This window comes from Vicia villosa, linkage group LG2, assembly GCF_029867415.1.
Source record: "Vicia villosa cultivar HV-30 ecotype Madison, WI linkage group LG2, Vvil1.0, whole genome shotgun sequence".
NCBI classification, from domain to species: Eukaryota; Viridiplantae; Streptophyta; class Magnoliopsida; order Fabales; family Fabaceae; genus Vicia; species Vicia villosa.
The window spans coordinates 138,099,132-138,122,434 of record NC_081181.1 but is presented as its reverse complement, the minus strand read 5'-3'; positions in this window follow the sequence as shown (position 1 = coordinate 138,122,434).

Genomic DNA, 23,303 nt, shown 5'->3' with positions numbered 1-23,303 from the left:
AGTTCAATGGTCACAACTCACGTAAAACCCTAATCCCTCTTTTAATTCTCCTTTTGATTAATGTGTAATTAAGTGACTCTCTTTAGATAATAAAATTGATAGTTTTCTTTTAGACTATACAACTTTTTGACATAAAGAATAATCAATAAAAATATTAGTCTAGGCTTTTATTTTATTTTTTTTGCTTGATAAAAAAATCAGTAAAAAATAGTATCTTTCAATTCATTTTGTGCAATATTTTGAATCATGTTTTGTACCATATTTTCAAGTATTTCTCTTAGCCGTTTTACACTAATTTGGGATCATTTGTTTACTTGTATTTTTACTTGTATTCTCGATCCCCGCTTATGCTTGTAGTTTCGTTCATTTACTCCTAACTTTAGGTAGAGACCATGATAACATTAGGATTTAGAAATCCCCTTTTAAACACTTAGGCTAGTTACTTCATTTTAGGCTAGTTTTCTTTCCCTTTTTCTTTTCAACTTTAAAACATCTAATAAAAGAAGATGCGGATCACACTTCACTAAAGGTGGGAGAGAAATGAGTGGGATTCATTCCCTAATCTGTTTCTCAATCACTTAGTGGGAGAGAAATGAGTGGGATTCATTCCCTAATCTGTTTCTCGATCACTATATAGAGAAATGAGTGGGATTCATTCCCTAATCTGTTTCTCGATTTCTATGTAGAGAAATGAGTGGGATTCATTCCCTAATCTGTTTCTCGATCATTATGTAGAGAAATGAGTGGAATTCATTCCCTAATCTGTTTCTCTACCATTGTATGTGATTCAACTCGCAGATTAATTCCCCTTAAAAATCACCAATCAAAACATCTAAAACACTTAATAAAGGCTCAAACCTAAACAAAGTAATGAAGTGGTGCGAAGCCTTGTATTGGGTTTTGTTCATCATGAAGTTACATAAAAGACACAAACCAATCATCTCTCTTCTCTCTCTTGCCTCCGAGGCATTCCTCCTCTCGCCTTCAGGGCATTCTTTCTCCTAATCGGACACGTTATTTCCGCTCCATTCCCAGCTTAAGACTCCAGAGGTCGAGCAGCGGAGTGCGAATGTAACTGTTCAACATAAAAAACACAAAAACAAACAAAACTAAAGAGCCGAACTACGGCGCTCTGATTCCTGAAAAGGATACGTCGGCATTAGGTCGCGGGGCCTAAGCGAGCACAACTATTTATAATCCTTATTTTCCCCGTGTTTCTTCTTCTTTCATTTGCATGCATTCTCTTAGCATTAAGCTATAGATTTATACACCCTTAGAATAGAACAAACATAAGTGGATCCTGTGGAGTACCACAGACGTGAGGGGTGCTAATACCTTCCCCTCGCGTAACTGACTTCTTACCCGATCTTTGGTTGCAAGACCTTTTCTTATCCTTTCCTTATTCCAGGTTCTTTGATATTCCTTTCCCTCTTTGGGATAAATATATTGGTGGCGACTCTGTTCACATTTTCGCGAGCGTGCGACAGTTGGCGACTCTGCTGGGGACCTAGCTTAGTCGATCCTAGCTTGTGTTTGCTTTCTTTTCTTTGGGTATTCATTTATTGATTTATTGCTTTATTGCTTTACTGCTTTATTGCTATATTTCTTTATGCCTTGCATATCAAGACTATTTATTGCTCGCATATCATGTTTATTTTCTCGCATTCTGGACTATATTATGGGTCCCCGTGGGGGCCGCATATTTTCTCTGTTTACAGGTTGGGTGGGTTGTTTCTATGAGGTAAAAGGCCCAATACCCAGGCCAGAGCGATACTTAGGCTACCTAGGATAGAGTGGATAGTCATGACGCCAACAGAATGTCAGGTTCTGTTAATTGCGATCATGAGACCCACGATCAGTCGAGGTTCAAATGGGATACCATTGTTGGCATGTATTTGCAACAATGATGGTGTTTCAGGAGAACTGTTAACACTGGTGACCTTTTTTACCTACCATGTACTAGATCCTACCTGTGAGAGGGGTTGGGAAATTTTGTTTTGCAGGAAAACAAGCCTCCATCCCACCCTATGCCCGTTCAGACTATCTATCATAATCAACGTCGAACCTCTGAATCTGGAGGGTTCGCCCATCTTTGACTTATACAGAAGTTCTACATCAGTTATCTATCAGAATCAACGTCGAACCTCTGAATCTAGAGGGTTCGACCATCTTTGACTTATGCACGAGCTATTTATCCAGAAAGCAACGTCGAACCTCTGAATCTGGAGGGTCCGACCATATCTTATTGTCCATGAGAAGTTGTTGTCCAAGAGGCCTTGATCCTTGATCCTGATTTATGATACATTTGCATCTTCATTGACATTTTTGCATTCATGCATGTGCATCCATGGTTACCAAGACTCTTACCACTCTTCCTCTCCATCAGATCAGTCAAGACGATTCCTCCATACCGATATCTGACAAGAGCCCACAAAAGAAGAATCATGGAGAACTATGAACAAGATCAAGCCGCTATTCGAGAGGAGATGGACCAAATGAAAGGCAAGGTTGATGCTATTTTGGAAGCTATCCAAGCCTTAAGAGCTGAAAGGGTTCCCGTTGCGCAAGAGATTCATGTTCCTGTTAATCAACCTGATGTTAGTCAAGCTGCTGTTATTGAGCCCGTCGAGGAACCTTATGCTAATCCTGAGTATCGAAGAAGGCCTGCTAATGCTGTTTTTGGGATGCCATTTAGCTTCATGCCTGCTAATACTGTTGGAGCTCCCCACCAAGGAGTACCTATGCCTGTAACTTCTGGAGTGCCAACTATGACTGGGCCTCCTTGCCCATTTCCTACTCCACCTCCTCACATAGAGATTCCTTATCCTGCTTTCTGTGGTCCTCAGTTTGCTAATCCAGAAATGCATCCAATACCAACTGTTGAAAGAGCTCAACCTGTTGAGAGATCCGCTGAGAAGTACCAAATCCTTGAGGAAAGGATTCGAGCTATCGAAGGTTTTAGTGCCTATGGAATGGATGCCGAAGAGATGTGTGTAGTTCCTAATCTTGTTATTCCTCCCAAGTTCAAGACTCCCGACTTCCAGAAGTACAAGGGTTTAAGCTGTCCAAAAAGCCATATCATCATGTATTGTCGTAAGATGGCATCTCACATCCATAATAACTCATTACTCATCCATTTCTTTCAAGATAGCTTGTCTGGGGCATCTTTGAACTGGTATATGAGTCTGGAGCGTAATAGGATCCGATCTTGGAAGGATTTGTATGATGCCTTTCTCAAGCAATACCAATACAACATCGACATGGCGCCGACTAGGCTGCAATTATAGAATCAAGGGCAAAGGACCAATGAGACATTCAAAGAATATGCCCAAAGGTGGAGAGAAATGGCTGCTCAAGTTAATCCGCCACTTTCTGAATCTGAATTGGTCGATATGTTCATGAACACTCTTCAAGGACACTATTATGAAAGGATGGTGGGTAGTGTTTCTTCTGGTTTCTCCGATCTAGTCAGGATTGGTGAGAGAATTGAGAATGGCTTGAAAATTGGTAAGATCCAGAATCCCGCCAATGCTGCTGCCACTAATCAATATGGCTACAAGAAGACTCAGGGTAATTTCGTCAAGAATAAAGAAGGAGAGACTAGTGTTGCTTCTGCTCAAGATCAAGCTCCTTGCTATCAAGTGAACGCCACCTCTCCTCAAGCTTATGTGGCACCTGTTGGTCAACAACCTTGGGTCCCTTATCAAAAATATGTTCAACAACAACAACAAGGTTTCCAACAACAAGGTTACCAACAAAGACAAGGTCAACAGAGGCAGAATAGGCCGAAGAGAGTGTATGACCGTATACCAATGTCTTATAGCCAACTTCTCGCTACCTTGCTCGACCTCAAACTGGTTCAATTAGCAGAAGCTAGGCCTCCTCCTGATCCCCTCCCTCCAAATTACAAGATTAATGCCAAGTGTGAATTCCACTCAGGAGGATCTGGTCACACTACTGAAGAGTGCAGAGTTCTAAAAGACAAAGTTCAGGATCTGCTTGACGCAAAAGAGATTACGTTTACACATGTGGCACCTAATGTGGTCAACAATCCCATGCCACTTCACAATGGAGCTTCCACCAGTGGACCATGAAGACTTTATGTTAGTCAGAGAACATTTCATTTGCATTAGAATAAGGCCAAGCTTGCCATTGTATATATTTCTTTAGTATTTTCAATTGTACTATTTTTGTCGTTATCAATTACTTCTCATTGTAAGAAACCCATTCTGTTTGAATAAAAAAAATGTAATATACATGTTTCTCTCAAATCATTTCATCTTTTTCATTATGTTCATTGATACTTCACTCATTTTGTCTTAAGCAACTAAAAAAGGAGATTGATGAAAATCAAAAAACACATGAACTACTAACTGTATGTTTTTGGAACAAAGATCCTGCTGACGATGTACATGCATTGTTTTAATTCCTAAACACCAGAGTTATAAGTGAGTGAAACCTTCGTAAACCCCTTTGAGCCTAAGGAGTAGTAGCTTCTTTTAAAAAAATAATAATAATACAATGAAACCCTTCATCTTAACCAGGGGCAGGGTAGTCTTCAGTTAGTGCAACCGAGCGCTCAACTTTCAGGTATTCCATCAGAGGATCAGTCATATCTCAGATCTCACAAAAAAAAAGAAGAGCACAATCCACAATGGATGTCTCTCATTCAATAAGAAGAAGGCAGTCACAACCTTTTCTTCAATTCAATCACAAAAGTCATACAACTTGTTCCCGAACGAGACAAAAAGAATGAAAAGAAAGTATTGAATCATGATAAAAATAATGTGTGTATATATAGCCCGCTAAGTCAAAAAGAAGGAAAAGCTTTGAAGCGAATGACTTAGGCAAAAATTAGGGCATATCCCGCTGGACAACGAAAACCAAAATCAAGAGAAACTTTTTGTCCAGGCAAAAGTTAGGGAAAGCAAAAGACAAAGCAAAAGAAGAATCCTCCGAGGGACAAGTTGTTATGACCATCAACAAAAGCACCAAAGGGTGGCTGCCACCTCCATCAAAGTCACAAAGGATCCTCATCCATCACAACCCTTCCTGAAAGGCGAACACTTGTGTCGAACTAGTTGAACGTAGGACTGGAGGACATCACGGAGAAGGGGTGGGTTAAGTAGAACTTGAGCCTTTATCCTTTGTTTCTCAAACCATGAACCCGACCATGTTACAACCCTCAAAAGTCCTAATTGAAGCAGGGTTCGTTCCGAAAGCATACAAACTGTAAAATCATGTCAAAACCGACTCCTAATGTTGCTTGTCATTTGTGTTAGTGTCATACCCTAATTTTTGACCCCCCTGAGATGACATATCTTCAGGATTTTCATCAGGTCAAAACAAGTGCCCAGAGCAGTCACTTCTTCATCTGGCATTTAATCAAGGATGTTCAAAAACAAGAAAACTCAGGCAAAGGATCAATCAACAGAAGGATTGGTCTCTAACACAATCATAGGACTTAAAAGCTTCACTTTTACATGATTAGACACCCAGTCATCTGAGTACAGGTTTACTCAGGTCACCAGACTAGGGTTTTTGAGCCTGTCAAGGACTGAAATCAGGGATCACCTTTGGGAAACCCTAAAAAGCTCCAGGACATCTATTAAAGACTTCAATCATATTCAAAGGATCCATACAATAAGATCTACTGGACATCACACCTCAATTCAAGATCCACAGTCACCAATTTCATCTGGTCGACAATTAGGGTTTTTAACCTAATTCATCTGGATAGTTGACTTTTAATCAGGGCATGGATCCAAAACTCAAGACATGATTCAAGAACCTCTACTACCTCAACATAACCCATTTACATCACTCATTTGAGGAGAAGATTTTAATTCCACACAAAAGTCCGAAATCTCACTCTATCTGGAAAAAGTCAACTGTATGGGATCACCTTTGACTTTTAAGATTTTTGGTCAAACCATGACTTTCAAAGATCAATATCATCAATATATGGATATTAAAGTCATCTTACCAAAGAAATTCAAGAAGAATCATCAAGGAGCAAAAAGTCGGGAATTAGGGTTTTTAAGGGCATTGTGGGAACTCAAAATTTCACCTACACAACTCAAAAAACTTCCAACATGAAAGTTGTAGATCTTGCAAAATAAAACAACATCTTAAAATGGAACTTTTTTCAAAAGATCAACCATTTAAGAGATTTGGAATTTTGAAGCTTTAGGTCATAAAAACTTAGAAATTTTTCTAAGTGTTTTAACCTAGTTTTCATCCAACTTTGGGCTCATTTTTCACAATTTTCCCAAATGATTCTGAAGGAACCATAAACTAATGATTTGAAGTAGATGTTTAGGGCTTTCCAAATTGTGCTCAACCTTCCCCAAATTCATTTTGAGCTAAGAGTTATGCTTGTTCAAAGTTGGCCTCATGAAGTAAAATTATAGGTCATGCATCATTTTTGAACTTTGCAATTTTGTGCACATGACCTCACTTATGGATGCTACACGACCCATAACACATCTGAAAACATGCCATGCATTCATTTTCACCATGACATGAGAATTGAGGAAGATTCCCAAAACAAGAACATGTGATTATGTAATGATTACATTTGGGAATTTATGGCAAATTGATGAATCACCCAAGGAATCTTCTCACCAACCAATTAGAGCTCACTCTGCATCAGAAATGTTCCCTAAGATCAGATAGGATCAATGGATGGGGAGCTGGCTCGAAATTGCAATGATCACTCTTGGATATTCCTTGAAATTTCTTCATGGCTAAGAAACCAAACTCACTTCACTAAGCAAGCTCACTCTCTCAATCAGTACTGAATCATTTGCCTATAAATAGAGGGCTCTTTCTAATTCAGAAAACACACCAAAGCAACCATATTCCTTGCTTTCTCTTTCTCTTCTCATGCTTATGGTTTTTCAAAGTTCTTTGGCAAGAAGAATCGTTTTCTTCAAACCAGAGCTTATCTTTGGAAAGTAAGCATTCTAACATCTCAAAGGGGTTCATTTGAGGTGATCCAAGCACCTGGATCACTTCTGTAAGTGGAGGAACACCATTGTTGCTCTCACTTTGGAGCTGTTGCAATTGGAGGTCCATAGAGCAATTCATAAGGTTTCCAACAAAGCCAAGCATCCAGACGTGTTCCTCAGGTCATAGTGAAGTTGTTCAGATGGCTGCAGCTCATCTGTAACTCAAGATTCATCACTCTCCATGTCCACTTGAAGCTCAAATCGAGGGAGGTCCATAGAGCAATTCAGGAGAATTGAAGTTATAATAAGCATTCAGTTAGCATCGTTGAGTCCCAAGGAAGCTTTTGGGATCATTCATACAAGCCCAGGTGCTCTCTATCATCCTCACGACCTCCATTTTCAGAGGTAAGTTTCTCAACTCCACCTCTTTAATTCGTGTACCTTTTTGGTTAAAACTCGATACCATTTCATTCAGCATCATCAGAGGATTAAAAACCCTCTATCATCTGTCATTTATACTTCAATATGGTCATTTAATTTAAATTCCAAATTTTAGGGTTCTTCACGTATTTTAGGTAATTCAGTAGATGTAGTTAATATAAATTCATGTTAGTTACATATTTGAAATCGTGAGAGAATTTAGAGCAAGTTTGGTCTTTACATCTTTGCAAATGGTTGAGAATTGAGAGAGTTCAGAAATTCAAAAAATCCAAAAGCTAGAGGTTGAAGACAACAATGGTGGTGGCGCGCAAAATTCAAATCCAGGGCTAAAGTTTATTTTATTTTGAATGGTAGTTGTTTCATAAACGACTAAATCGTTATAGCCCAGTGGTAAAGAGTGTTTGTGTGTTGCGCGTGCCCAAGGTCTGGGGTTCGAATCCCCCTCGCCCCAGACCTTTTGATTTTATTTTCTTTTTCTCCTCTATGCATTAGACAACATACATATTGCAATGGAATCCCTTCTATAACACCATGCGCGCGTTGGCTGGTTGGTGTATGTTTTGAATGTTGGCTTCAAGGGCGTGGGTTCAAACCATGGTAAGGCCAAAACATTAATTTTTATCACTTTTCCTCTTCATTTTCTTTACAACTTCACACAATTAATTAACCTATCAAATTAAATCATTTTCACTTCATTTTTTACACACTTGTTATTTAATATATCTATTTTGTGAATAATCAAAAAAAATCATAAAAATATTATTTATTTCATATATTTTTATTAGGTTTAAAATAGTATGTTTTAAGTGTTTTCTTAAGTACTTTAAATGCATATATTCATTTTGTTTTAACCTAATTATTTTGTGAATAATTTTATGATAAAACCCTAATTATTTAGGTCTTAATTAGGTAAAGATCTTTATCTTTACCTTAATTAAGTTGACTTTTGTCAATTTTCAAAAACTGTTTTCAATCTCCGATTAAACAGATGATTAAGGTTTTCAAACAACAAAACCTTACATCATTCCAATTTTCTTCCAACTGTGTTTCATAAAACAATAAAGTACTGGGCCTCTAATAGAGTGTAAGTCCCATCCCCTTTTCATTTTATTTTCAACTCTCAAATACAGTTAATAAAACTGTTTTCACAACAACATTTCATTTTCAATTGACTGTTTCTCATTTCCAGTACTGTAAAGTACTGGGCCTCTATTAGAGTGTAAGACCCAACACCTTTTTCTTTTCATAGTTTGTTTTCAAAAATTGTATTTTCAAAATCTCCTTTCTGTTTTCAAAACATTCTTCTGGTATTTGAAGGGCATTATTCCCGGTGAAACTCTTCAGATACCTATGTGACCTTTGTCCATCTTCACTTCTTTTGTTTTCAAAACCCTTAACTGTTTATCATAAATATTCAACTGTTATCAAAACAACAAAAATTAATGGTAAGGCTTTGTACATACTTCTTCAAAGGCCTCCACTCCATCCAGGTTAGGCTTTACAAGCTTTCAATTTACAGTCTTTGTTTAAATTACTGTCAAATATAAACTGTGCATATATTTGTTTAGAACTACGTTTGAGTGTAAACCTTAGGGCAGTTAAACTATATACATATTATAGGAATATGACCTAGGATTGAGAATGTCTTCCCGGTGAAGGCTCTTTCCTAATTAGAGATCTGTAGTTCAAACCCCCAAGATGAATTATTCCCGGTGAAACATCTTGGCAAAAACCTTAGAACAAAAAAAAATAGGATACATCCACCCAACGAGGAATTATTCCCGGTGAAACCTCTTACCCATTTGCTTAGAGCCAAAATAAGTTCAAAACCACATAAGCTTTCTCTTGTGCTATAACAAGGACCCTCGATTAGCCTCCTCTTGGGCTTTGTACAAGGACCCACAGGCTTCTTAAAAGCATTCCCAGCTTCCTCTTGAGCTTGTATACAAGGACCCATCAGGTTTCTTATAAACATAGGAACAGGTCTTTAGTTACCTTTTAGCCTATCCTGGTGAGTTTCTTCCACTCTTTAAAACCAGACTTTAAACAAGCTAAGTTTGTCTCAATTTTACATTGAGTACATTTTTGGAATGAGAGACATGGACAGTCTCTGTCACCCTTATCTTCATTAATCTTCCTTAGCAGAGTCTAGGATCCATGTTTGTTTCTCCTCAGCAAGAGTCAGCCTTCATCTTGGGCTTTAAACAAGAAGTCTCCACTAGATAATCTTTCTGCCATTCATTTCAATAAAAACCCCTGGAAAGGGTTAGCCTCCACACATTCTTTCATTTCAATAAAAACCCCTGGAAAGGGTTAGCCTCCACACATTCTTTCTTTTCAATAAAAACCCCTAGAAAGGGTTAGCCTCCAAAAATCAGTCCTTCAAAACCAATGATTCATTCTCTTAGGAGATAATTTCCCCAAAAGAGTCAAAACCCCTGGAAAGGGCCAGCCTCCAAAAACTTGACAAAAAATCAGTCTTTTAACAGACAATTTCTCCAGCTGAGTCAAAACCCCTGGAAAGGGTCAGTCTCCAAAATCACTCCTTCAAATTCAAAGACTCATTCCTTTGAAAGATAAATTCCCTAAAAAAGAGTCAGCCTCAATTCTGGGCTTTGTACAGAACACCAAAGAACTCCTTAGTTTAAATTCTCCCCAGTAGAGTTATCATTTCAATAAGTCAATAAACAAATCAAAAGCCTCAAGCTTGGGCCTCATGCAAGCCAGCTAAAGTCAAATCTTTTATACAGTAGATAGACATAGCTTATCTCTATAGAAAGATATTTTTACTATTCTACCACATACAAACAAACATTACACATTTCAATTTCAATCAAAGTCTCCCATTTAGGACTCTGAAAGACATGCTCTGGCACATCCCCAGACTTGTACACTTTCCCTAATTTGGACGAACATCTTTCTTTCATTCAAGAGATACTAGCATACTTGCAAACACACAAGTAAGGTCACTCTCTTAATGAAATGAATCCAGTTATTCTGTCACTCTTTCAAAATGTTTGTGGTAGAATAGTACAAATACCTCTCTGTAAAGATGATTTCACGTCTCTTTACTGTAAACAGAGATTTAATTCAAGCTTCAACCTTGAGCTTCAAGCAAGGCAACAAAAATAATTAATTTCCCTAGTTAGTTCCCCGAATTACATTAAGCTCTGACTTCCACTAGGGATATGTAGGCATGAGGTTCACAAGGAATCTCAGCGAGCTAATAAAATACCAAAAATAGTCAGTCTGTCTGTCTGTTTCTTTTCTTTATTTCAATTCAATTCCTTCTCATAACACAAAGGAGAAACTTTCCCAATCATTAGCAGCAAACACAATCACAAATGACACAGAGAAGGTTCCTGTAGAGTACTACAGATATGTAGGGTTTTTAAACACTTCCCTATGTATAACCGACCCCCCGGACTCCAGAATTTCTAGTCTAGGTGAAATCCCCACACTTAGCAAACTCTTAGGGTTTAGTTGAGATCTTTTTTTCCCTTTCCTACTCGTAGGACAATAAGAAAGTTCGTGTGATATCGTAGGAAGAACTGAAATAAAATTCATCCCACTACGGACGCATTCTCCTTCCAAATTTCGCGTGAAGGGTCTAGCGTGCCGTCCTCCCAAGTGAAACGGGGAGGTAAAAAAAACGACCACCACAGAAAAATGGCGACTCTGCTGGGGATATAAGTGTTAAAAACCTTGGTTTTTCATCCAAGCCAATGGTTGACCTGTTGCTGATCCAGCCCCAATGAGGAATTAGGGATGCCAAATTCCCCCTCAAACAAGAGAGGTCCTGCCTAACCTCTGTGTCATTTCATGTGATTGTTGCATATATATTTGTTTATTTTGTTTATTCTGTATCGGGAAAGGGCTTGATTCCCCCTTGTGGTGAGAAATCCTATACCCGGATTTGAGTGCAACATAAGATAGGATGGAGGATGTCTTCCCGGTGAAGACCCTCTAATCTTGGTTTCCAATTCTACTCTTGGGATTTGCCTGGCTGGTTGTGATTAACTGCGCCACTGCATTCCGAGACTGATTTGTACCAGGAGGACCTAGAAACACATTATCCCCACTTAAAGCCTTTTTTTAGGACGTAGAGCGGTGATTATGAAAGTAATTGTCACGCAAATACTACACTCAGAGAAAACTCTCTTATAGATACCAATCAACGTACTCTTTAAGGTTGAGCAAAAACTCTGAGACCCCTAGAACCCGTTCTACAGGTACAAAAATCCTTATCCTTAGTTTACCATTGGGGCGGGGTTTGTGTTTTGACTTCATGACCACTATACCCTTCAACGTCATGTTTGTTTAAAACTCTTGTGTGTGCATTCATGCATTCATGCATCATTCATTAATAACAACTAAAAACAAAAGAGTCTTTTTCGAGTCGTTTTTCAAGGAAACTAAATAACGAACGTTTTAAACTTCATAGAAAGAGAGAAACAGAGAAAGGACTTAAGGATCTATACCATGGATTACGGAAGAAAAAGAGCTAGGAAATACACCTTCAAGATTCCCCAGGTCGAGGAACTGGGAAAGCTCGGAAAACTGGTGGTCAACCCCCAGGCTTTCAAGGAGAAGTATGGAAAACTTCTGCCTTTGCTCAATACCAATATTGTGGTTGGGATCCTTCCCACCTTGGTACAGTTTTACGATCCAACGTATCACTGCTTCACCTTTCCAGATTATCAGCTCATGCCTACGTTGGAGGAGTACTCTCGTCTGATTGGAATACCCGTGTACGCGCAAGATCCGTACTCCGGTTTGGAAAAGAATCCTGACGACATTATCATTGCTGCAACTACTCCTTTGAGCGTAGTCGACATCAGAACTCATATGGTGAGTAGAGGAGGAATTCAAGGATTACCCTCCAAGTTCTTGTTTGATCAAGCTCGGTACTTCGTCAGCATCCAAGATATGAGCGCTTTTGAGGAAATCTTGGCTTTGCTTATCTACGGATTGTTTTTGTTCCCTAACATTAACGATTTCGTCGAAATCAACGCAATTAAGATCTTCTTAATTGGAAATCCAGTTCCAACCTTGCTTGCGGATGCTTATCACTCTGTGCATTCAAGAAACCTGCCGAAGTCTAGCACTTTCTGGAGTATGAGGGATGGCCTTTACTGGTCACTGAAAATCATGTCCCTCACTCATACGGACATTGAGTGGTGTAGTCCTGACAACGACGAAACCAAGATTATCTTCAGTTGCGGAAGTTTTCCCAACATACCCCTTATTGGAACTAAGGGAGGAATAAGTTACAATCCAGCTTTAGCCCGTCGTCAATACGGCTATCCTATGAAAAACATTCCAAGTAACATCCAATTGGAGGGTCTGTTCTTCAAGAACATCGACGATCATGGCAACATGCTGAAGAAAGAAATTGTCCAAGCCTGGCGTCTTGTACACAGTAAAGGGAGAAGATTGTTAGGAAAACATCTTTGCATCTCCCTGGATCCTTACCTTCAATGGGTACTGTCATACCCCAATTTTTGACCTAAGATACCACCTCATATCATTGCATATGCATCATCTGCATCTCTAACAAATTGCATAGCTTGTGTTTGTTACTTGTGACTCAGCAGGATTTAATCAAGAAATCACTCATCAGTACAAGTAACAAATCAATTAGGGTTTTGTTCTCCCTTTATCTCAAAGGAATCATCTTCATCAACAATCAACATTTGGTCCTCAGATTCATTTCAACAAGCTCAAAGGCTCTGAACCAACCAGATTAGGGTTTTGACTGAAGATAGTATACTCCTGACTTTTGCTCAGAGTTTGACCTAATGACTTGGGACATGACCTCAAGACCCCAAGTGCATCATTTTGACCTGATCCATTAGCTCAGAACATCTCCTACACAAAGATTGATCAGACAAATCCTCAGATCAGGGTTTTGAACTATCAGGGACTGAAATCAGGGATCACATTTGGGAAACCCTAAAAATCCCCAGAAAGTCAATCAAAGGTTTCAATCATCTTTAAATAATCCCTATGACAACATCCAATGGAAATTACATCTCAATTCAAGATCTACAGTCATCAATTTCATCTGGTCGACAATTAGGGTTTTTGACCTAATTCATCTGAACAACTGACTTTTTAATCAGGACATGGGGCCACAACTCAAACTATGGTTCAATATCCTCTAATGCCTCAATATTATCCATTCATACCATTACTTTGATGAGGATATCTTGGTTCACTTGAAATCTCCAGAAACGCGATTCATCAGAAAAAGTCAACTGTACAAGATCACCATTGACTTTTGGGGAATTTTGGTCAACCATGACTTTTGAAGTTTTAAATCATCAATATGTGATATATGAAGTCATTTGATCAAGAAAAATCAAGAAAATCAATCAAGAGTCAAAAAGTCAAAGTTTGACTTTCCATACTTAGAAAATTTTTCTAAGTGTTTTGCATGGTTTTTTCCAAACTTTGGAAGGGAATTTCTCAAAATTTCACCTACAAACTGAAAAAAACTTCCAACATGAAAGTTGTAGATTTTGATCCAATAAACAACTTTGACACATATAAAATTTTTCCATAAGATCAACCATTTAAGAGATATGGTGCTTCAAAGTTGGTACTTTTTGAAAACTTCACTTGAAATCTCATTTTCTTCAAAGTTCATGGATCTTTTTCACCCATTTCCTTAAAGATCTTGAAGAAACTTTCAACTAGGGTTTTGAAGTGTGTAATATGAGCTTTCCAAAATGTCCAAGAGCATGAAAAAATTTGAAGTGTAGCTATGGTTTTGAATTTTGCCATTAGTGAACTTTTCACTTGAAATTTCAAGTCATTTTGCCAAAGTTATGAACCAAATTGCCAAATGGACCAAGTAATGATGCATAGAAGCAATAATTGAATGATATTTTCTGATTTGAAGATCAGAATGGAAGAGGATAGGAAGCTTGGAATTTAACCATGGTATAGTAACTTTAACCATATGCATTTAATGTAAAAGATTCCTTTCTATCCCTTAAGCCAAATCATCAAACTTTGAAGCAACTTGCAAGAGCCTTGTATTCAGAATCCATGGCCTATAAATAGAGGTTCAAATCACTTCCAAATTCACACAAAAACCTCACAATTATAGGTTTTCTCTCTTCTTTCTTAAGTTGCAAGTTTCAAGTTTCAAAGTGAGGTAGAAATCCCAACCTCCAAACCCTTGAAGTTCTGGCCAAGGTGATGATTCCAACAACTTCTAAACATCAATTAGGAAGTGTTTGAACCACTCACACACCTCAAATTACCCCAAAACTCAGAATTGCATTTCAACCTCCATATGAACACATAATGAGCCTTATCATGCCAATTTTCATGCTAGCTCATTTCTGTCCAAGTTAAACATCCAAACACATTCCATATACCATATATGAGTTATCCCAACCATCATCCATGATCTGAAACACCTCTATCTTCAAATTCGATTCATACTTGAAGCAACTGCAGATCGGGTGCCATGACCATGCTTAGATGAATTCAGCTTGTTCCAGACGTCCAGACACCTTCCATAATCATCATTGAAGCTATCCAGATCATCACAAAGCATCTGTAACACCTCCAGATCAGGATTCAATTCTCAGTTGGCCGTTTTTGAAGGTAAGCTCTCTTGAACTTCAAACTCCATCATACATGCATCATAAATGAAAAATTGATTTGCCATCATGTTTCTGCATATGTATGGATCATTAGCCCTCAATCAATTGCAACTTATCATGCACATACACGATTTCAGATTGAATCATAGAATTAGGGTTCTTCACGATTTCCAGAAAATTAATGATCTTAGAGTGAAAATAAATGGAATTAAAGGACACCATCATGTTCCTCGTGAAAAACCGAGTGAGATAGACCCTTTGATCGATCAAAATAACACAGTTTTGAAGAATTTTGAAAATCAAATTAGGGTGTGTTCTTGGCGCCATTTTTTGTTCAGGAAATTCAAATGATTCATTTTAAAATATAATTAAACCAAAGCGTGTATATTACAAGCTGCGCGCGCAGCTCAGTTGGCAAGTGTTTTAGTTGGTGACCTCAAGGTCACGAGTTCAAGTCCCTATGGGACCAAACCCTTCTTTTTATCACTTATTTTCTTTGGTTTTTTACACAACTTCAACCATTAATTCAACCAATCAAATTAACTCATTTTTTATTCATTTTTTGCACACTTCTTATTTAATATACCTATTTTGACAATATTAAAAAAAATCACAAAAAAAGATTTATTTAATATGTTTTTAATTAGGTTTAAAATGACATATTTTTAAGTGTTTTCAAATACTATAAATATTGTTTTTTCATTTAATTTTTAACCTAATCACTTGTAAATATTTTTGTGATCAAACCCTAATCACTTAGATCTTAATTAAGCATTACAATTTGTTTTTAACTTAATTAAGTTGACTTTTGTCAAATTCAAATCATTTTAAAACAAGCGATCACGATTCTTTTTCAAAAAAAAAAACGATAAACCATTTCTTTTTGATTTTCAAAGGCAACCATTGATTAAATCTATTTGATTGATCAATTGATTTTCAAAACGAAGTGGGGCCTCTCGAATATTAGAGAGTGTAAGTCCCATTTCTTTTTCTTTTGTACAGTTTTTTTCAAAACAATAAAACTTCTTCAAAATAAAATCTTTTCAAACAATTTTCAAATCATTTTCAAAACAACAAAACTTCAAAGAAACTTCAAAGCTTTTCAAATATACCATGGGCCTCCATGTAGGTATAAGTCCCAAGCCCCTTTTGTACATACCCATTCCTGTACATGAAATTAGGTATTTCATTGTACACATACATTTTTGTACATATCCATTTGTTTTTAACTTTTAATAACAAATCAAAAATGAAGGTTTTCTTTAAGTCTTCCCAAAAATACCATGGGCCTCCATGTAGGTATAAGTCCCAAGCCCCTTTGTAAATACCTGTTTACATAGCTTTGAATAAATTCAAGTGGACTTCTCCTCGAGTATAAGTCCCGAGCCCCCGTGTATACAAATGGATCATGCTTACAGGTATATTTCCTTCATAAACTCCATTATATACACACACTCTGTCATATATATATAATTGTTCATACCTGTTCATGTTTGTTCATACTTGTTCATGTTTGTTCATATGTGTGATATGTGTGCTTGTTCAACTTAGTACAACACTAGGTTCCCCATAGCCTCCTATTGGGCTTCGTGCAAAGAATCTCCACTAGTTTAGGTTAGGACATAGAGTATGGTTTCCCGGTGAAATCGCTCTAAGAGCTCAAACCAACTATACCATGCCTCCCCTTGGGCTTTGTACAAACGAGTGACCCTCCCATAGCCTCCTCTTGGGCTTACAATGCAAGGACCCTGGATTGTCCCTCCCATAGCCTCCTCTTGGGCTTACAATGCAAGGACCCTCGGATAGCCTCCTCTTGGGCTTCGTACAAGGACCCACGGGCTTCTTATAAGCATCCCCAATATCCAAATCAAATACCCTAGGAGATTAGACATTTATCATCTCTATGATAGGAGTATCTCTTCTATATCATCACAAACAATCAATCAATCAAATAACTTTTTTTGCCACAAGGCTGGCTAATCAATCAAACTTCTTTTTGCCACAAGGCTGGCTAATCAATCAAACCGTTTTGCCACCATACTGGCTGATTAATCAAAGTTTTTGTCACAAGGCTGACTTCATTGAAACTTTTGCCACAAGGCTGGCTGATTAATCAAAACTTTTTGTCACAAGGCTGACTTCATTGAAAGTTTTTGCCACAAGGCTGGTTAAACAAACAAAAAACATCTTTATCATTCTAAGCGCCATAAGTGGCATGGCCCAGGGCTTATAATGAAAAGATTTTCAAACAAAAACAAACAGATGTATGTGATGATATAGATTAGATACATCGAACATTTAGATGACATTTGTCTCTTATCCTTTGCTTCCACTAGCATAAGTGGGAACTACGATTGCTCTGACTTTCTCAACATCCCTTTGAGAATACGTAGGCACAAGGTCGTATCCTTGGCGAGCAAAACTTCTCTCTCAAACCATTCAAACCTTAGCACCCGTAGACCCCGAGCTACAGATGCTCTGATTCCCTCTAAGGGATATGTATGCAGAGGATCGCGATGATCTTTGCGAGCATAATCAAACAAACACCTTAGGTCCCACCTATTTCACAACAGAACCTCCACCGTAACATAGAATGAAAAACAATAAAGAATCCTATAGAGTACTATAGATACGTTGGGTGCTAATACCTTCCCTTCGTATAACCAACCCTCTTACCCAAGATCTCCCCCCACTTTTTAGGTTATTGCAGCTTTTTTCCTTTTCCTCCTTTGGAAATAATAAAAAGTTTGGTCGGTACAAAAGAAAAATCATTTTTTTTGAGCACTCGAGCCCAAAGAAGGCATCAGGTGTCTCATCCCACAAAAAAGAGGAACAAAACGGTTTTTCGCCCGCGACAGAAAAATGGCGACTTCACTGGGGACCATCTTTTTATTGTTTCCAAAGGAAGGGTTATTTCTAATTATTGTTTTTATTTTAATTTTTGTTACATGTGTGATTCTTTGGTTCTGTTACTTGTGTGGTTCTGTTACAAGTGATACATTATGGACAAATCCTAACCCGGATTAAGTACACATAAGAAATTAGGTGGAGGGTATAGTCATGTACAGGCGTACGTGAGAATCCTTCCGCTCAGTGGAGGTTCCTTGTTGGTAATATATGTTTAGCATGTTTCGTAGCGAAAACATTATTGCTGCATTGAACTGTAGAAGCTGAGTTGGCCGTAGAACCCCAACCCATCCTGGCCTTATTAGGACGTGGTGCAGAAACGATCCAGGTGAAGACTTGGATAGTTGTCATGCGGAGAACCACACTCAGACGAGTTTTTCTTGAGAATATTATTGGCTCATGAGATGAATTGTGGAAGGCCGGTAATATCCGAAAGAAAAATGTAGACTCTGACGTATCAGTAGAACATGTTGTACAGGTGAATAACTAGATCTATCCCATTTTTGGTTCTCTGACCTCATGCTCGTGACGCTGGACCTTTGAACCTATGTGTTACCATGTTTGTGTACCGTGTTTGTGTTACCATGTTCGTATTACCATGTCTGTTTTACCATGTTTGAATATGTGGCATTCATGCATCCACGCATTCATACATTCATTAAAAAAAAACCATCTTTTTTTTTCCATAAAAAAACATGATTTTTCCAAAGATTTAGAGAAATTTTCTTTGCAAACATTAGGATTAAGTTATGGCAGAGGTAAAGAGGCATACCAAGAAATATGGTTTCAAAGCGCCTGATGTGGGAAAACTGATAGAGTTATCATCTTTTGTACAAGATCCTTCGGATTTTAGGGAAAGTTATGGAAAACTTTTGCCTATCCTGAACACTCATGTTGATGAAGGACTTCTCAAAACTCTGGTTCAGTTCTATGATCCCGTCTACCGTTGTTTTACCTTTCCAGACTACCAGTTGGTACCGACCTTGGAAGAATATGCCAATCTTTTGGGTATTCCTGTGTCTGACAAAATACCTTTCAATGGTTTGGAAGCCATTCCTAAGTCACACGTCATTGCAGCAAGTATCCACATGAAGAAATCTGAAGTAGAGAGTAATTGGACTACCAAAGGAAACCTCCCGGGTTTAACTTCACACTTCCTGGTAAAGAAAGCCTTTGATTTCATCGAAACTGGTAGCATGATAGCTTTTGAAGCTATACTAGCCTTGCTCATCTATGGGTTGGTTCTGTTTCCCAACGTCAACGACTTTGTTGATATCAATGCCATAAAGATCTTTCTGATTGGAAACCCTGTTCCGACTTTGCTTGGTGACATGTATTTCTCTGTTCATCATAGGAATCGCCAAGGAGGTGGAATCATTGTTTGTTGTGCACCTCTGTTTTTCCAATGGATAGTTTCACACTTACCTGAGTCTCCTATTTTCACAGAAAACCGAGAAGGCTTGCGTTGGCCTCGAAGACTTATGTCTCTTACTAATAATGATATCCGTTGGTATACCTTGGCTCACTATGGTACAGAAACCATTGAAAGTTGTGGAGAGTTCGCCAACGTACCCCTCATTGGTACACAAGGAGGAATTAACTACAATCCGATTATAGCCCGACGACAACTCGGGTATGCAAATTCAACTAAACCCTTTGGTCTCGCAGTGGAATGCTACTTTTACAAAGAAGGGGATGATCCTCAAAGGTTGAAAACAAGAATGGTGAGAGCTTGGTACGACGTCCGATGGAAAGAAAAAGGTGACGCGAGAAATTGCATTGCCGTGGACACCTATACCTGCTGGGTAAAGAGAAGAGCAAAGGAGTTTCAAATGCCTTATGTTTATGAAAAACCCATGTTCCCTGCAGTATCTCAATTGCCCAACATTCCCACTATGGAGGAATACCAAGACACTTTAGCCAAGATGAGGATAGAGAAAGATGCTTGGGAAGAAAAGTTTCGTAAGACCGATGTGGAAAACAGAAGGTTGAAGAAACGAGTGAAAGATCACGAAGAAACTCTTTACCGTCAAGATGGATGGCTCATGAGCAAAGATGAGAAGATTCGTCAGAAAGACGCTGCAATCAAGAGGTACATCAAAGAAAGCAAGAAAAATCTGGAAGGCTCAACAAGCAACGCTCCGACTCCTGATGATTGGAAGAATGTTGTTGACAAACTGAGGACCGAAAAGGCCGAATTGAAAGCTTACTATGGGAAAGAAATCATGAAGCTCAAGCTGCACAATGCATTTGGTTCTTCGTCTGATGAAGATGCTTAGGATTGTTTAGCTTTTTATTTATCATTTGCTTTTGTAAGGAGCTACGCTCCAATGTTGTAACATTTTCCCATTATTTCAATAAAAGATTTATTTGTGTTCAAATGTTTGCAAGGAAATAATCTTTAAAATATTTGGAAAAAATCATAAACTTTTTTTTGCATACATCATTCTGCATATCGAGTCTGTTGTATAGAGTCTCATCTTTTGGATCTTTCTCCATTAGATCGTCAAGCTGTCGCGTCTCAAATTTTCTCGACCGCGCTCGCAATCAGATCACAGATACAATACTCGTTCAAGCTGAAGAAGAGTAATGGAACACTCTGAACAAGAGAATATTGAGCTTCGTGGTACAGTGACCACCCTTCAGGAAAAGTTGGAAAGTCTCACTACTCTGGTTGACTCCTTAATGGTCGCACAGAATCAGCCGCCGCCACCCAACAGTCAAGCAACAGTGACATCTGAGGTCACTACTCCAGTTTCTACAGTTGCGTTCAGCATTCCATCTTTCTCCATGCCAGAAGGTTGGGGCACGCCTTTCAGCTTCGGTACAGGTTTCCGCCATAATGTTTCTGGGGTTCAAACATCCACAACTGAAGCGCCTGCTGCACAAAGTTCACAGTTTACTCTAAATCAGGGGGTAACTTTTTCTCAAGTCACTATGGCACTTTCTCAACCCACTATGACAGTTCCGACCCCTACGGTTCACACTGTTCCTTATGATGGCAATGAGATTTATCATGATCAAGGTGATAGCACAAATCAGCGTAATCTTGTGGGAGATCTCCAAGAGCAGTTTAACAAGATGCAGCTGGAAGTTAAAGCTATTCGTGGAAAAGATTTGTTTGGAAAGAATGCCCAGGAGCTATGTTTGGTTCCCAGTGTACAAATACCTGCTAAATTCAAGGTCCCAGACTTTGAGAAGTACAAAGGTAGTTCTTGTCCACAAAGCTATCTTGTGATGTATGCCAGAAAGATGTCTACTTATGCAGATAATCATCAGTTGCTTATCCATTACTTTCAAGACAGTTTGACTGGTGCCGCACTGAAGTGGTACACAGGCTTGGATAGCACTAATATTCGAACATTCAATGACCTAGGTGAGGCCTTTGTCCGACAATACAAGTATAACTCGGATATGGCTCCAGACAGAGATCAGCTTCGATCCATGGCTCAGAAAGACCATGAAGCTTTCAAAGAGTATGCCCAACGATGGAGAGAAACCGCCGCTCAGATTAATCCACCGTTAAAAGAGAAAGAGATGACAAAGATCTTTTTGAATACTCTCAGTCCGTTTTATTATGAACGCATGATTGCTAGTGCTCCAAGTGATTTCACCGAAATGGTAAACATGGGGATGCGTCTAGAAGAAGGAGTCCGAACCGGACGCCTAACTAAAGAAGGTGGATCTTCAAGTGGAACCAAAAAGTTCGGAAGTGGTTTCCCAAAGAAGAAGGAACAAAGTGTTGACATGGTATCCCAAGGGAGGCCAAGAGGAAATGTCAACCGTCAGCGACAGGTTGCTTCTATCACACCAGTCGTTAACACAACACCAAATCCGGGATTCACTCCTCAGTTTCAGCAACAACAGCCTCGACAACAGGCTCAGCAGCTTAACAATAATCAGAATCGAGTACAAAGAGCTCCACAGTTTGATCAGATTCCAATGACCTACACAGAATTGTACCCTGCTTTGATTGAAAGAGGTCTTGTTCAAACTAAAGCGCCACCACCCGTACCTGAGAAACTCCCATGGTGGTACAAAGCTGAGGTCTCATGCCCTTATCATCAAGGAGCACCTGGCCATGATCTTGAGCATTGCATAGCCTTGAAATATGAAGTTCAGAGGTTGGTTAGGTCTAATCTCCTCTCTTTCAGAAATTTGAATCCTAATGTGCAAGCAAATCCACTGCCCAATCATGGAGGGCATGTTGTGAACATGGTGTATGGATGTCCTGGTCCGTACCGAGTCTATAATATCAATTTCTCAAGAGCCGATTTGGTACAAATGCACGCCACTCTCTGTCGAGGGCCGGGTTTTCGCCATCATCACTACGGTTTCTGTAGCATATGTTGTGTAGATCCTCATGGATGTTCGATTGTGAGAAGAGATCTCCAAGTACTGTTGGATAATGGTACTATTCAGATCTATAGAAATAGGGATGAAAATGAAGTTAACATGATAGGATGTTATCCGCATGAGCTTTTAGTCTCAGATATCAACTCGGAAATGCCTACAGTTAACGTCTTCGTTCCTCATTTCAACATGCCTGAGCGCATGGAAGTTACTTACAACAAGCCGAAGGTTCCTGTTACTCCTTTGATCATTTGTCTACCTGGATCTGTTCCCTATGACTCTGACAAGGCAGTTCCATACAACTACAATGCTACAATGATAAAAGATGGACAAGAAGTTCCTTTGCCTACTCTCTCATATGTTGTAAACATTGCTGATGTAAGTCGTGTAACAAGAAGTGGACGTGTGTATACTCCACTGCCTCCAAAGCAGCCTGTTGCTCCTGCAACCGGGCAAAATCCTATCAATACATCAGTGGGGAATCCTGAGGAAACTCCTGTCAGTAATACAAGCACAGATGTTGGTCAATCCAGTGGAACCAATGTCAATCCTGACTTTGACGAAATTTTGAAACTTATCAAAAGAAGTGAATATAAGATTGTGGATCAGCTTATGCAGACTCCTTCGAAGATCTCGATACTTTCATTGCTTTTAAACTCAGAAGCACACAGGGAAGCCCTGATGAAGGTCTTGGATCAAGCTTTTGTAGACCATGATGTGACGATTGATCACTTTGATGGGATAATAGCTAACATAACAGCTTGTAACAATTTAAGCTTCTGTGATGAAGAACTCCCCGAGGAGGGTAAAAATCACAATCTTGCTTTGCACATTTCTATGAACTGTCAGTCAGACTCTTTGTCCAATGTGTTGGTAGACACCGGATCTTCCTTGAATGTGATGCCAAAGACGACTCTTGCTCGCTTGTCTTACCAAGGAATGCCTATGAAGTTCAGTGGTGTAGTTGTCAAAGCATTTGATGGATCGCGAAAATCTGTTATCGGCGAAGTCAACCTTCCCATGACAA